The 14,365-nt window shown below is 47.3% G+C and overlaps 1 protein-coding gene across 1 annotated transcript in view; it reads left to right on the top strand.

Moving 5' to 3' along the window:
* The first annotated feature begins 11,008 nt into the window (after positions 1–11,008).
* The window catches only part of ALDH1L1 (aldehyde dehydrogenase 1 family member L1), a 43,917-nt gene continuing 40,560 nt past the window's right edge, over positions 11,009–14,365 (top strand). Inside the window, exon 1 of the mRNA XM_059706734.1 lies at positions 11,009–11,150. The gene's annotated coding sequence lies outside the window, so the exon portion shown is untranslated. The remainder of the gene's footprint in view (positions 11,151–14,365) is intronic.

Raw genomic sequence — 14,365 nt, 5'->3', positions numbered from 1 at the left:
TGGAAGGAACTATATTGGGGTTAGGAAAGGGGACAATGGGAAGCACTTCCAGTCGGTATCTAAATGAAGGACAGGAGTCAGCTAAGTACAAGACACCAGAGGGGAGGCAATGAGTACATCAGCCCCGGGAGAGGTCTCACTCCAGAGCCTGCGGGCTCGCCTCCCTGTGCAGCTCTTCACTGCCCACCAAGGGCCTTGGACAATGTTGGCAATGTCCCATGAACACAGAAAAATAGTGTGGTGAAGGCCAAAGGGGCGGGGGGGGGGGGGGATAGGTGTGTTACAGGATAGCAAGAAGCTAGGAACATTCCAGGGCAGGAGGAATAGGGAAACTGAGACAAGAAAATTGAACAAGGCCAAGCAGTCTGGACAGCTTGCAGCTGGCTAATAAATAACAAGCCATTATCTTCCCCAAACCAAGGACACGGGGGAGCAAATGGTTAAAAGCCTCCCTAATGAGGGAATGCAGGAAAAAGGGGGAAAGGGGATAGAGGCAGTTTTATTTCACTCCCTAAACAGGGAAGCCAGCAGTCTCAGGGCTTGGAAAGATAAAAGTGCCAGAAACGTCTCACAAATTCCTGGAAAGCCACAACAAAGTAAAAGGGGGACCTCGAAAATTAATTTGTACCAAGATACCCGGCAGAGGAATTTAAAAATCTATAGGCAGAAAAGTATATACGGCAGAAACCCCTCACTCCACTCGCCCCTCTGATTAGCGGAGAGAGCCCGTCCACACTTTGAAGTGAAGAGAGAGAGAGAGAGAGAGAGAGAGAGAGAGAGAGAGAGAGAGAGAGAGAGAGAGAGAGAGAGAGAGAGAGAGAGAAGGGAGGAAATCCTTTATTTTAATTTTCTAGTCCCTATAGAGGAGAAAGGTAAGGGAGAAAATGGGTAGGAATCAATGAGTCTCTGAAAGTTATTATGCTTGTTTTTATAAAAACAATACACGGACATAATTAAACATCCAAGCAGTACTAAAAGCCTCTGACAAAAATTCCAGCTCTCCACACCCCACCGTCCACTTCCTGTGGGGGATCGCGTTCCCTTCCTCAGGTGTTGGTTTCCCACCTGCAGGTCCCAGTGCCTGCAGCAGTGCCTGCCAAGCAGAAGTATTTCACAACTACAAGTTAAATACTAACTGAGTTGATCACTATATCCAAGTAATGTGCTTATACTATTGCTCAAGGAGCAAGTTTTGAAATGCCCTATTGAGAGTCTGTTATGGCAAATGAGGATTTAATCCTTTTCAGTGACCTTCTGCTTCTCTGTCATCTCTCCCTCCCGACTCCCACCCGCTCCCCTAGCCTCCCAATATGGGCACAGCAAAACTTTGGTGAAATGAGTAGTCTGTTATAAAATTAATAATCTGTTATGACTAGGTGATACTATGCACTGTAGAGGCCATAGTAGGAATTTTTTCTTGTCCAATTTTGTTGTTGTTGTTGTTGTTATTTGTAGAGTTTTAAATTTGCTTCGTGTTCACTGTACTGAGTTTTGTTTGGAAGTTTTTCAGAATGCCCCATCACACCTGCAGGCATAGTGACACTCTCCTCAGATGCTTCACCCGAGTGGAGGATCCGTCCCTGCCTGTCTTGGCGCTTCTGGGCCCCTCTCCATGTGGACTCCTTGCTGTGTGGCCTGTCACCCTGAGACCAACCTTTGCCCATTTCTTGTACTGGTCCCCTTGTTGTCTTGATCCAGACCTTGCTGTGTCTTGGTTTATTTTGTTGATTTTTCTGGATCCTGTACTCCAATGGCTCCTAAGAAAACGTGTAGTATTTGTTTGTTTTAAAAAGTACTCCTTCCACTCTCAGTTTCACTTTGAGTTGGAAATAAAATATGTGATTGAAAGTAATTTCCCTCAGAATTTTGAGGGCCATTGGTTCTTGCCTTTGAGAACACGACTGTATCTGCACCCCCATTTCTTTGTAGATGACTTGTTTGGATTTTGGTTTTCAGTGTCACCCCATCTGTACGGACACATGCTTTTTCCATTCAGTGCAATGGCAACAAGAGTCCCTTCCATCTGGTTGTTATGGTCCTGCAACTCCTACACAGAGCAGGCCAAGCTTACCTTCTGTGGGTGAGAGGGGGCCCATGAGTAAGAAGGTACACAGTTCTACTACTTGAGACTGTCTCAAATCATTTATTTTTCACTAGACTCTTGTTTCAGAATGTAAGAGCCTTTCTTATTTATTGGATGATATTAATTTATGATTTGGAGCTTTCTTATGCCCTTTACAGGGTCTCTAACTTCCTCGGTATGTGTGTATGCACATTTTCACCTATCGAAAAGAAAAGATATGAGGTAGGCAAAGAGTTTAAGTCTAATATACAAAAGGCTTCTATAAATTAACAAGAAAAACACCTCCCCCCCCCATAAAAAAGGAAAATGCAAGAAAATTACAGGCAAATGCAGAGGAGGAATTCAGAACATCAGTAAACACCCTAAAAGATGATAATTTCCTCTGCTTTGTTGCAATCTTAAAGCAATAGTGCGATTCCAGTTTTGCAGGACTGATGGACAAAAATTAAAGTCAGATAACATCCAGTGTTGGTAAATCACCTGCTCTCTTACACTGGGGTGTAAGGAGGGGGTGAAAATGTTATAATATTTTTAAAAAGCAAATTTGATCATCTCTATTAAGATCAAAACAATCTATACCATTAATGCAGCAATTCAACTTTTGGGAAAGTAGCCTACAGAATGAGTTCTGGCACATAAGGATATTTGCTACAGTATTGTGGTTTGGGGTGGGGGTACTGAAACCCCGTGTGATGTGCATCAGGATGCTGACCACACCATGGTATGCCCACCTGCAGTCATTATGTTCATTAGTTGTGAGCTTAAGGCAATGATGGTGCATGCACTCAATGGAGTGCTCGGAAGATATAAACAGGAGTACTAAAAAAATTCTTAAACTCTTTTCAGTCATCAAATAGTCAGAAGTGTCAGTACAGTTATTCCTACACTGTTGTCCGGTGGAGTGGGATAAAGGAAGTGGTGATTACTCCCGGTGTCCTTGGGATGGGAATCTTCCGCATGGGAGGAAAGTGAAACTGAGATGCATTTTTTTAAAAATATTTTTTATTGATTTCAGAGGAAGAGAGGGAAAGAGAGATAGAAACATCAATGATGAGAGAGTCATTGCTCAGTTGCCTCCTGCACACCCCACACTGGGGACTGATCCCGAAACCTGGGCTTGTGCCCTGACCAGGAATCAAACCGTGACCTCCTGGTTCATAGGTCAACACTCAACCACTGAGCCACACTGGCGGGTGTGTGATGCATTTTTTAATGAGAAAAGGCAATGCAGAGTAACAAGCACAGTAACAATGACTTCAATTTGGTGAAATAAACAGTAATTACATCAGTTATGCCAGGGAAGACCAAAGGGGGTGAATGTGTGCGGGGGATGGGGTGGGGAGAATTATTCTTTATCCACCTTTGGATTGGTTTACATTTTATACTGAGCATATATATATATTTTGTATTAGTTTATAGTCATTTAATAATTTCTATACACATATCTTAAGTGTTCCGTTTAATGCCTTTTGAAAATTGCATAACGTGTTGTAGCCACCACCCACAAAGCTTTAGGAAGGTTTCCTGGTGACCCTTTCCTGTTAATTCCCTTGCACCCTGTCCCAGTTAACCGCTATCTGACTTTTACCCCATGGATTGGTTTTGTCTGACTTTAGCTATCCTATCAGTGGTTTTCAACCTTCCTAATACTGCGACCCTTTAATACAGTTTCTCATGTTGTGGTGACCCCCAACCATAAAATTATTTTTGTTGCTACTTCATAACTGTAATTTTGCTACTGTTATGAATTGTAATGTAAATATCTGATATGCAGGATGTATTTTCACGGGTCATGACCCACAGGTTGAGAACCGCTGCCATAGATGGAATCATACAGTGTGCACCCTCTTGAGTCTGGCTTTTTTCACTTAACATAATGTTGCCACATCTATTCTCTCCTTTTCATTGATCCTAGTAAGCCATATACTACTATATAATTATATCACACTTTGTTTATTCTTTCTCCTGTTAATATGCAATTGGGTTGTGTCCAGGTCTTGGCTGTGATGAAAAAGGCTGCTGTGAACACTCTATAAGTCTTTGTGTGGATGTATATTTTATTGGCTTGGTTAAAGTATCTTGGAGAGAAATGGCTGGATCATAGGGTAGGTAATTATCCTATATAATAAAAGGCTAATATGCAAATCAACTGAGCAGCAGAATGACCAGTTGCTATGACGTGCACTAACCACCAGGGGGGCAGGCGCTCAATGCAGGAGCTGCCACCTGGTGGTCAGTGTGCTCCCACAGGGGGAGCGCTACTCAGCCAGAAGCTGGGCTCATGACCTAAGCCGTCAGTTGGACATCCCCCGAGGGGTCCCAGACTGTGAGAGGGCACAGGTTGGGCTGAGGGACCCCCCCTGAGTGCATGAATTTCGTGCACTGGGCCTCTAGTTTTTAATAAAGTAAATTGAAATATAAAGCATGAAAACTAAAGCAATTAAAAATGGTAGTTGCTGGTCCAAAAATAGAAAGACATCAATTACAGGGAATATAAAAATGTGTGCTTCTTCCTAATGCTAGTCTCAAAAGGGCCCTTGCTGCCATAACCTCCTCATTACCCTATCTTACAACTGTGGTCACCTAGGCCCCCTCCACTTCCAGAGCCACTGATTTAGGCATCCCATTTTCTGCTCACATGTTCTCTCATTCAGCCTCTGGTTCAACTGTCCCAGCATGACCACTTTTTGGCCTTAAGGAACCTCTATCTAGTTCATTGACCTCTATAATTTCCCTCACCAATCAGCAATTTCCTTGTCCAACTTAGATACAGCAGTTCACTACTGCCCTTTGCTTTTCACTGAAATCATCTGGGAAAATTGCCAGCTGTGGATGAACACAAAGCTCTCTTTACTTTTCTGTAGTACCTCCTCTTTGAGTACCTGGTGCTGCTAGAAAAGGGTCTCAAAATAGTACAGATGGGTCCTAATCATGACCACCAATATCAATGAGCCTTCAACACTGCCATGGCTTCTCAAACTTTCACAAACCAACCACCTTCCCCCCTCCTACTTCACAAGATGATCTCACCTGTTGTTTAGAGAGAGAAGGAAAGCTATGAGGTGAGATCTGTCATCTTGAACCAACATGAAACAGGCAAAGGAAATCCACCATTCATCTATCCAGCCATCCATCCATTCATCTACCCATCCATTCATCACTCATTCCTATGTCTACATGTCCATCTATCCACCCATCCACATATCCATATCCCCTTTTTTCCTTCATTCTTTCCTTCCTTCTTTCCTTCTTACCTTCCTTCCTTCCTTCCTTCCTTCCTTCCTTCCTTCCTTCCTTCCTTCCTTCCATCCATCTATATATCCATCCATCTACCCATCATCCATCCACATATCCATCTAACCATCCCACCCAATCCATCCTGCCTTGCTTCCCTCTGGTTAGTGTCATTGAAGAACACTCCGTGAATCTGTTCTTAAATGCCTTCCCTTCCCACCTGTTTAGGGACCACAGACACTACTAATTTTCCCCTTTCTTCCTTGTACATTCAGTTTTTCCTTCTCAACCGAATCCTTCCCATAGACTTTTTACACTGGTAAGTTTCTCTCATTAAAAACCCTTTTCCTTGACTCCAGGTCTTTCTCCCATCTTGGCCTTTCTCATTATCTTCCTCTTCACAGCCAAAAAAGCCACAAGTGCTTGCCTCCATGTTTTTTATCATCACACACTTGTTTCTTACTCCCTCCAAGATGGCTCTGCTCCTGTTACTCCAGACAGTGTTCACTGACATCACCAATACCGTTCATGTTGCCAAATATAATACACAGACTATCTTCCCCATCTTGTCCTCTCTGTAGCAGTCAAAGCTCTTGTCCCGCTGTGTCAGTCATGTGCCTTGTTACTCACTCCTCTGTTTCTCCCTTGCCCCTCACCCTGTTCCATACTGCAGGTGCCTGGCCTCAGGGAACCACATTTCTCGACTGCTGTCAAGTGAGTGCCTTCCAGTGTGTTCAAGGCCTGGGGAGCTCTGGGAAGCCCTGGGGGAGATGGGAAAGAATGAGCATCATCGGTGCTTCAGGCTGCATTTCCAGGAGAGGCCTGATGCCCTTGATCTCAGCTCTCCCTGGGCCACCCTGTTGGTCCCAGTTCCTAGGTGGTTCTCTTTTATGTTTGTTTTTCTCCCCCTGCTGGATGACTCCAATTTCAGAGCTTTGTAATACAGAGCAGATGAGGGCAAGTGTTTTGAACAACCAGGCTCATGATTGACACAGGGGACCAACAGCATTGACTGCTATGGAGAGGTCAAGATGGGGGTAAAAATGTGTGCATTGGGTTTGGCAATATGAATGGCACCAGGGACCTCGTTTTCCCTCTGTCAGACCACCTGGCCTTAGGGGTTTCAGCTTCTTATCTGCTGCTAAGCTCTGGGTTGCCTCATTATTTCTTGTCTGCACCCTCAGTTCTTCTAATGCTTCTGTAACTATGGTTTCATATTAAGTTCCCTCCATTAAACTTGGGTGGGCTTTCTCCTAACTGGATGGTATCTGCTCATCCGCTCCTCCTGTCCTTGCTGCTTGCTGCTCGGGAGTCTGACCTGGAAGGACTGCTTCTACCGGCCTCTTTATCCGTGACTGCCAGTTACCCAAACACGAGAGAGTCCTGGAAGGAGATCTGAGGAGAGAGGGAAGAGAATGAGATGGGCTTTTATTCTCCTGGCTCTCCCTTGTAGTTGGCGGTGTCCTTGCCCAAGGTCACAACTCCTCTCAAACAGCCTTCTCTCCACACTGTCTTCCTTTGGATGTGGCAAATGCTCCATGCCCCCTATGGAGACCATATGGAGCTCATGTGAAGACACATGAGAAATCTGTGACTCAGAGGAGGGCTCTCACCCAACCATGCTGGTTCCCTGATCTCGGACTTCCAGCCTCCAGGACTGTAAGAAATAAATTTCTGTTGTTTATAAGCTACCCAGTGTGTATTGTGTAATAGCAGCCAGAATGGACTAAAACAATATGTAAAATCACATGTTGGCCTTGATATTCCAGGGGGATCATCAAGGAAAGCCATCCTGAATCCCAGGTTCCCACTGGGGATGGGACATCCGGTGATACCATGAGTAATTCACAAGGCAAAGTGGAAGTATGGGGTGGTCTCACTTTGCATCTGAATAGGAGGCCACAGAAGTTGAGCAAAGGGGAACACTGGCCCCAGATTTGAAAAGAAAGTTCAGGTCATGTGTCCTACCTGTTTTGATTTCCCAAAGGTCATAGACCTTGCCAAGTTAATGTTTCCTTTGCAGGGTACACATAGCACCATCCAGTTACTAAGTTCCCAAAGGACAAGCTGAATCATCCTTACACAACAGAAAGCAAACCCACCTCTCTAGCCACCTGGTCACCCACCCATGTGGCCCTGGGCAAACTCATCCTCTAAACTGCCCCTGGATTGGAACAGTAGCCCCACCCCCTTAACCAGAACATAGGACTGTGCAAGCACCCACTATCCTCCCAGCCACCTAGGGATCCACAGAAAGTTCTGAAAGAGGCTCTCTCTGTTGGGCACATCCTCAATCCACAGTCAGCCACTGGTGCCTTTGAGTTGGGTCCCATGCAGGGCTCTGGGCTCCGCAGATGAAGTAGTCCCTGCCCTTGCCCTCAGGAGCCTTACAGTTGAGAGAGACAGACAAGCATTTGGAAAATTATATTAGAATGTGACCTGTGCTATAAATATGGGAATTTCCGAGGGAGAAGGGCTGGGGAAAGCTTCCCAAAAGAGATAATACATAAGCTAATCCCTGAAGCATAAGCTTAGATAGATGAAGGGAAGGAGCGTTCCTGGCACAGTGAACTGAACTGGCCGAGGGGTGCTCAGTATGACTCATTCAGAGGTTTTCATAGAGTTCGAGGATACAGAAGAGCTGTCTTCTGCCACTTCTGACCACAGGCCCAATTTCTCTATCTGGTCTGTGGAATAATAGATTCAAAAGCCACACATTGTCACTTCTGCGCTATTTCACTTGTTGGAAGCAAGTTACTGCGTCCAGTAAATGCTCAAGGGCTCAAGGAATTGTACTCCTCCTCTTGACGGAGAGAGTGTGAAAGAGTTTAACAATTACTACAGTGCACCCAGTGGCCACAAATTATTTACTGTCCTCCCACTTGCAAAACATACACACCCTTCCCAATACCCACCCCTCGCCAACAGTCCCCTCCTACTGCAGAATGAGCTCCAAGTCCAGAATCTTTGCATCCAAATCAGGTTCTTATGTGAAGGAGGCTCCTTGGGTGTATTTCCTTCAGTGCACCTGCTAGTTGCTCTCAATTTATAGACCCGTGAGTTCCAGAGACAAGTTGTCTGTACTCTTGACCACCCCCCTCCCCCCCGCCTGCAGCATACACTCCTACACCCCCCTCCCCAGCATACAATGGTGGGACAGGCATAGCATAACCACTCTAGATATTCCTGTGCAAAGGTGGGTTTCTCTGGTTCCACCTTTGGGATCTTTGCTCTGCTCTCTAGTCATGCCATCTGTTTCCATGAAATGCAGCCCATGTTTGCTTCTGTGTACTCTCTGGGATTGCTTGTTGCCAATAGAATTGGGGCGGGCAGCTCCAGAAGTCTTTTTATTTTGTATTATCGCTCATTCTTTTAGTCCAAGCTCCAAACGGGCACTGTTTTGCCAATATAATTCTCTTAAAAAACGGTGTGTGTTTTCCGTGAATCTTATTGAGGTTCACTCCTCTGAACAACTGGCATCTCTTTGAGATTAGCTCTTCTCTACCTTGGGCTTTGGCTAAATGACAACTTCAAGATTCTTGGAAGTCCTCCTGCTTAACTGAATACTCTGAGGTGCCCCTTTTGATGTTTTAAGAACTTAACAAAGGATTTCACGGCCACCCCTTGGCTTCATCTTTAAACCATCTTTTCCTGGCATGGCCCTGGACTGCATCGCTGCCTGGAAGTTGTTAGTTAATTTAAGGATCATTTGATATTTGGAAAAGCTGGGAATTTTTTAAACCAGCAAGTTTTGGTCCCTTTTATTTAACAGCCCTTTTGGCTTATCTCTCTTTTCTCGCTTTTTAATATAAGCAGCAAGAAGAAGCTAGGAAACAACTTCAAGAATCTGCCCGAAATGTCCTTACCGGATTACCCAGTTCATTTGGCACATTTCCTTTTTCCATGTTACTGCAGGTGGCAGCGTTGCTAAACTTTCTGCTTTAACTACCCCCTCCCTGCTCCTTATACCCTGTAAGACTATGGGTTCTTTTCTGATTTTCTAGCACCTTTTTGGGGTGTCTAGTCTCTTAGTCATCCTTTTGGTGGTTCCTGTTGCCACCTATTATTCTGCCTTCTCTATTCTAGCTTCAGTTCTGCTCACACTACTTTCTCATTCCAGGCCCCTGACATTCAGTGATTTGTTCCACAAATTTCATTGAGCACCTTCGGAACACAAGGCATTACACTAAGTGTTGGGGGGAATTCCTGGGAACCAAGATAGTCTTTGCCTTCATATTCTGGTGGGGGAGGCATGCCAATCAAATAATCCTAGAAGCTGGGATAAAATTACAACGGAAGGGGGTGCATGAAGGGAAGTTAGAGGCCCCTCTGTAGTCATATAATCTGTCCCGGTGGTGTGTGCTTAGGGAAAGCTGCCCTGAAGATGTGACATTTAAGTAGGAACCCCTGAAATGTGAATGAGATTCCCTTGGGGAAGAGGATGAATTAGCACGTGGGAAGTTTATAAGGCAAGAAGGTTGGTGTATGTGAGGGACAGTGAGGAGTCCTGGGGGCTGGAGCAGGACGATCAGGGGACAGCTCCTGAGAATGAAGTAGAAGGCTCCGTAGAGATGGGCCACCTAAGTGTTGGGTGTTCCTCCTGGCATGTGGGCATTAAGCCACTCAACAAACATTCAGCCTCTACGAGGTGCCATCACTGTGTATTGGGAACACAACAGTGAATTGATCACACCAGTTTCCTGCCCTCAAAGAGCATAGAAATTAGTGGTAGAGACAGATAATAAACAAATAATGAACAAGAAAACCTCAGCTTTACAGTGAGTGCTGTGAAGGAGGTATGAGAGGGTGATGTGACAGGGAGCGGCTGAGGGACTTTAGACCGCGTGACCTAGCACAGCTTCTCTGAGGCCCTGCATCAGGTATTTGACGTGTAAGCCACGATGTGAAGGCGAGAGAGGGCAAGCCCCTGTAATATGTGAGAGAAGAACGTTCCAGCAGAGGCCAATGTAGAAGCCTGGAGGCTGGAGCAAGCTTGATGTGTTCAGGCACTGAAGAGGGAGGGGTCCGGGTGGCTGGAATTCAGGCAGCCAGAGCCCTGGAAAGAAGCCAGGCCAGGAAGGGCACAGAGGGGTCCAGCGCGGGTGTGAGGAAGGCATTCTGGGTGGAAGGAGGCAGCGCAGCACAGGCTGGAAGGCAGGACACAGTGGGCAGGGTTGTTCTCCTCCGCATTCTTTTTCCTGGGGCTGCGTTTGGTCCGGAGGGAAACCATAACCCTGCCTGAGACAGGATTGGTCAGGTCGGGAGCCAGGGCAGGGGTCGTGGCATCCAGACGGAGTGGGAGCAGAGCGAGGGGGGGACTTGCCGAGAAGGGCGGGCGGACACTGAGCAGGCAGAACCCATAGGCACCAAGACGCGCAGTTACTGCCTCTCTCGGGCGCGTGGAGGCACAGGCGGCGAGGGTTTTGTTTGGTTTTCTACCTGTGTCCACAGCACCTGGTAGGCACGTGGCGCTTTGTGTTTGAGTCAGTGGGTGAAAACTGCCGGGTTTGGCAGGAGTTTCCTTTCCAAAGCCCACGCTCTGCGGATTCTGGAAGGACCCGTAGCCAGCAGACCCCGAGGGTGAGAGAAGCGCCCAGCCTGCGCCGCACAGTTAGGCGAGTCCTTCCCACCGCCGTCCAGATCGTTTCAGCGGCTCCGCCTCCCGCCCCCGCCCCGCCCGGCGCCTCTCCCTCCCGGCTCTGGCCTTGGGCGCGGCCCGGGACTGGCCGCGGCAGGTCCCACCTCTCCGCCTCCCGGGGCAGCCCCAGCGCCAGGAGCCCAGCTCTCAGAGGTCCCTTCAGGCCCGCGGCCGCTGCCCCTCCTTCCGAGCCAGGTGAGTCCCCGCGCACCCCGATCCGCCCCTTCTCCCCAGGAAATCAGGCTGCTCCAGCTCGCGGCTCCGGGGGACTCTAGGCTCAGGGGCTCCCGCGGGGCCCACGAACCTCACCGTGGAAATGCGGGGGCCTGGGGTCTGGGTTGGGGGTTCCCTTGGGGGCAGCGGAGCCTCCAGCCTGGTGTGGGGTCTTTAGGCTAAAGGGCCGCCGCAGGGCGCTGGGTAGGGTCCCTGGGCAGGACGTCGAGCCCCTTGGGTGGGCGTTACAGACCATGTTTGCACAAGAGAAAGCAGGTTTGGAAAAGAAGAGGAGCAAGACAGGGATGGTGCGTGATAGAGGGACAACGTGCCCCCCTTTTCTAAGTGCCGTGCCCCGTGCCAGGGACGGTGAAAACTACCCTATTGTTGGTTCTGTGCAAGAGGAGCCTGGACCCCACGACTTAGTTCTTGGGGTTGCCCCGCTCCGAGCCCAGGTCCGCCCGGACCTGTTGGGGCCCCTCATTTGCTACCTGCCTAGGTGGACAGAGGCGGAATTTACAAGTACTGCCAGACCGGAGGTTAACAGGTGTGGGCCCTGGCTCCCTCCCCACTCCCTCCTACTCGGTGTTCTTAGGCAAGTTTCCTAAACTCAGAATCTCGGAATCTTAGTTTCTTGGGCTGAAATTGAGAAGGGCGATAAACAATAGTACCATCCTCCTGGGGTTGCTTGAGATTCCTTGAGCTTCTGCACCATCTGGCCGTAGGAGGCCCTCTGTGAAAGCCGGTTATTAACCTTTGCAACAATGTTGGGAAACAAGCCCTTATAGCAGCGGTTCTCAACCTGTGGGTCGCGACCCCTTTGGTGGGGGGTCGAACGACCCTTTCACAGGGGTCGCCTAAGACCATCGGAAAACACATATATAATGTCATATTGTTTTCGTGATTAATCAGTATGCTTGAATTATGTTCAATTTGTAACAATGAAAATACATCCTGCATATCAGATATTTACATTACGATTCATAACAGTAGCAACATTACAGTTATGAAGTAGCAACGAAAATAATTTTATGGTTGGGGGTCACCACAACATGAGGAACTGTATTAAAGAGTCGCAGCATTAGGAAGGTTGAGAACCACTGCCTTATAGAGACAAGGAAACTGAGGCTGGGAGATGAAAGCTATTGGCCGCGGGGAAGCCAGGTTTGCAGCCTCCAGTGCTCTCGGTACCCTGCTCTAGGTCTGTCCCTGTGCCCAGGACCCAGGGGACCCTGGCTGTGGGAGGACAAGTGGGCTGCCAGCCAGGTGCCGAGCTGAAGAGACGATTGCTGGAGAGGAATCAGCTTTGGACCCTCCAAATGGCAATTAGAGGAACGGGACACCTTGTGGGGGAATGAAGGCCGCCCGCCTGGCAGCTCAGCTGAGCCCTGCTCTGGTCTAGAGCTGCATTCCTTGGTGGGCCAGAGGCTATGACAACAGCCCGCTCGCTCGCAGGGTCTGGTAGCTGGGTCCTGGGGGCCCAGTCCTGGGTGGGGTCTGGGGTAGGAGACCTGGGAAGCCGTTACATTCCTACCGCTGCCAGCGCAGCCCACAGCGTCCCCACACACCACCGCCTGGGCAAGGACCTTGACCGGTGTCAACTCTGAAAGGAGGCATAGGCTGGGAGGCTGCCAGGCTGCCCACACAGGCTCCAGGCTCCATTGTCTTTTCTTCCCAGCTCCTCCCCCTTGCTGCACCTGATCTTTCTTCGCGGAGGGCCCGGGGCCAATGGTTAGTTGAGACCCCCTCTCACCACTCCTCAACTGTGACAACAGCCTCACCTGGTGGCTACCAGACTCTACCTGCTTCCAAAGGAATTGTTTTGTTCCCCTTTGTTTTTCCACAAGGAATACATGCCCAGTGTAGGGAAAGAAAAAAAAGTCCTGGCTGGGTGGCTCCGTTGTTTGGAGCATCTTCTCATACACCAAAAGGTTGAGGGGGCTGAGAGGTTGGGGGAGGGGTGCATGTGAGGCACGGTGCAGCTGCCACACTTGGACCAGGGTCGGCTTGCTGGAGGCCAGCGAGCCCTTTCTAATGTTGCCACCTCATTTCTTCCCTTCTTGGACACGCCCACTTGATAGATCAGTTCGGTCAATGCCCATATCTAGGTTACCAATTCCATCCCCAGTTGCGGCACATAGGGGAGGCAACTGATGGATGATTCTTTCTCACATGGATATTTCTCTCTTTTCCTCTTTCTAAAAAAAGGAAAAAAAATTAATAAAAGCATATCCTTGAGTGAGGATTGAAGAAAAGCAAAAACAAAAAACAAACAGCATTCTGGTAAGAAAAGGATAAATGCAGTCATTCCTTCTGACCCCCCAAAACACCCCAGGCCCAAAAAACTTCATCCAGTGACTTTTAACATTTCTGTTTGAATTCTTCAGGCAAGTACACAAACACAGGTGCTTGCACATATACCTTAAAAATCATAGTGATGTGTTACTTGTTTCAGTGTTTTAGCTCATAAATTTCTGGGAGTGAAACAGATTATGTTGCCATTTCTAACAGCAGCATGGCTTAAACAGCGTGAATGTCTCATTATTGTAAAATACTCATGTCTTTATTTGCTTGTCCAAACATAATTTAGAAGTGAAATTGCTGAGTCAGAAGAATTATTTTTAGGATTTGGATACTAATTGCCAAATTTTCCTCCAGAGAGTTTGGACCACTTTATCAGTGCACTGAGTTGTCTATCATATACCACTATCAGCAGTATATAAGCATGTCCATTTTCCATAGCCTAGCCAACATCGGATATTTCTATTGTTGTAAATATTTTCCAATTTTATAAGAGAAAAATAGTCCCTTGCTTTAGTTTACATTTTTTGATTACTTGTGATTTGAATATGTTTTTATTTGTCTATTGGCAGTTTTTATTTGGCAAATTGTTTCAGAGACATGTAAAATTTTCATGTATGAAAATTTGTCATATACTCTCTTTTACATTTCTTGTATAGTGTCAGGCTTGTAAAGCCTAAAATTTACCAGCATTTTCTAATACTTTAATGTTTTCTTCCTATATTTAATATCCATATATGTAAAAGGCCAATATGCAAATTGTCCCCATGGGAGTTTGATCTGGAGACTGATTCTTGCTATGATATGCACTGACCAGCAGGGGGTGGTGCAGAATGAAGAAAGGCTCTGGCCGGCAGCCAGAAGGCCACGATTGGCCCTTATCACTAGCCAGGCCT

This window comes from Myotis daubentonii, chromosome 8, assembly GCF_963259705.1.
Source record: "Myotis daubentonii chromosome 8, mMyoDau2.1, whole genome shotgun sequence".
In the NCBI taxonomy this organism is placed as follows: domain Eukaryota; kingdom Metazoa; phylum Chordata; class Mammalia; order Chiroptera; family Vespertilionidae; genus Myotis; species Myotis daubentonii.
This window is presented reverse-complemented; position numbering and strand designations above follow the sequence as displayed.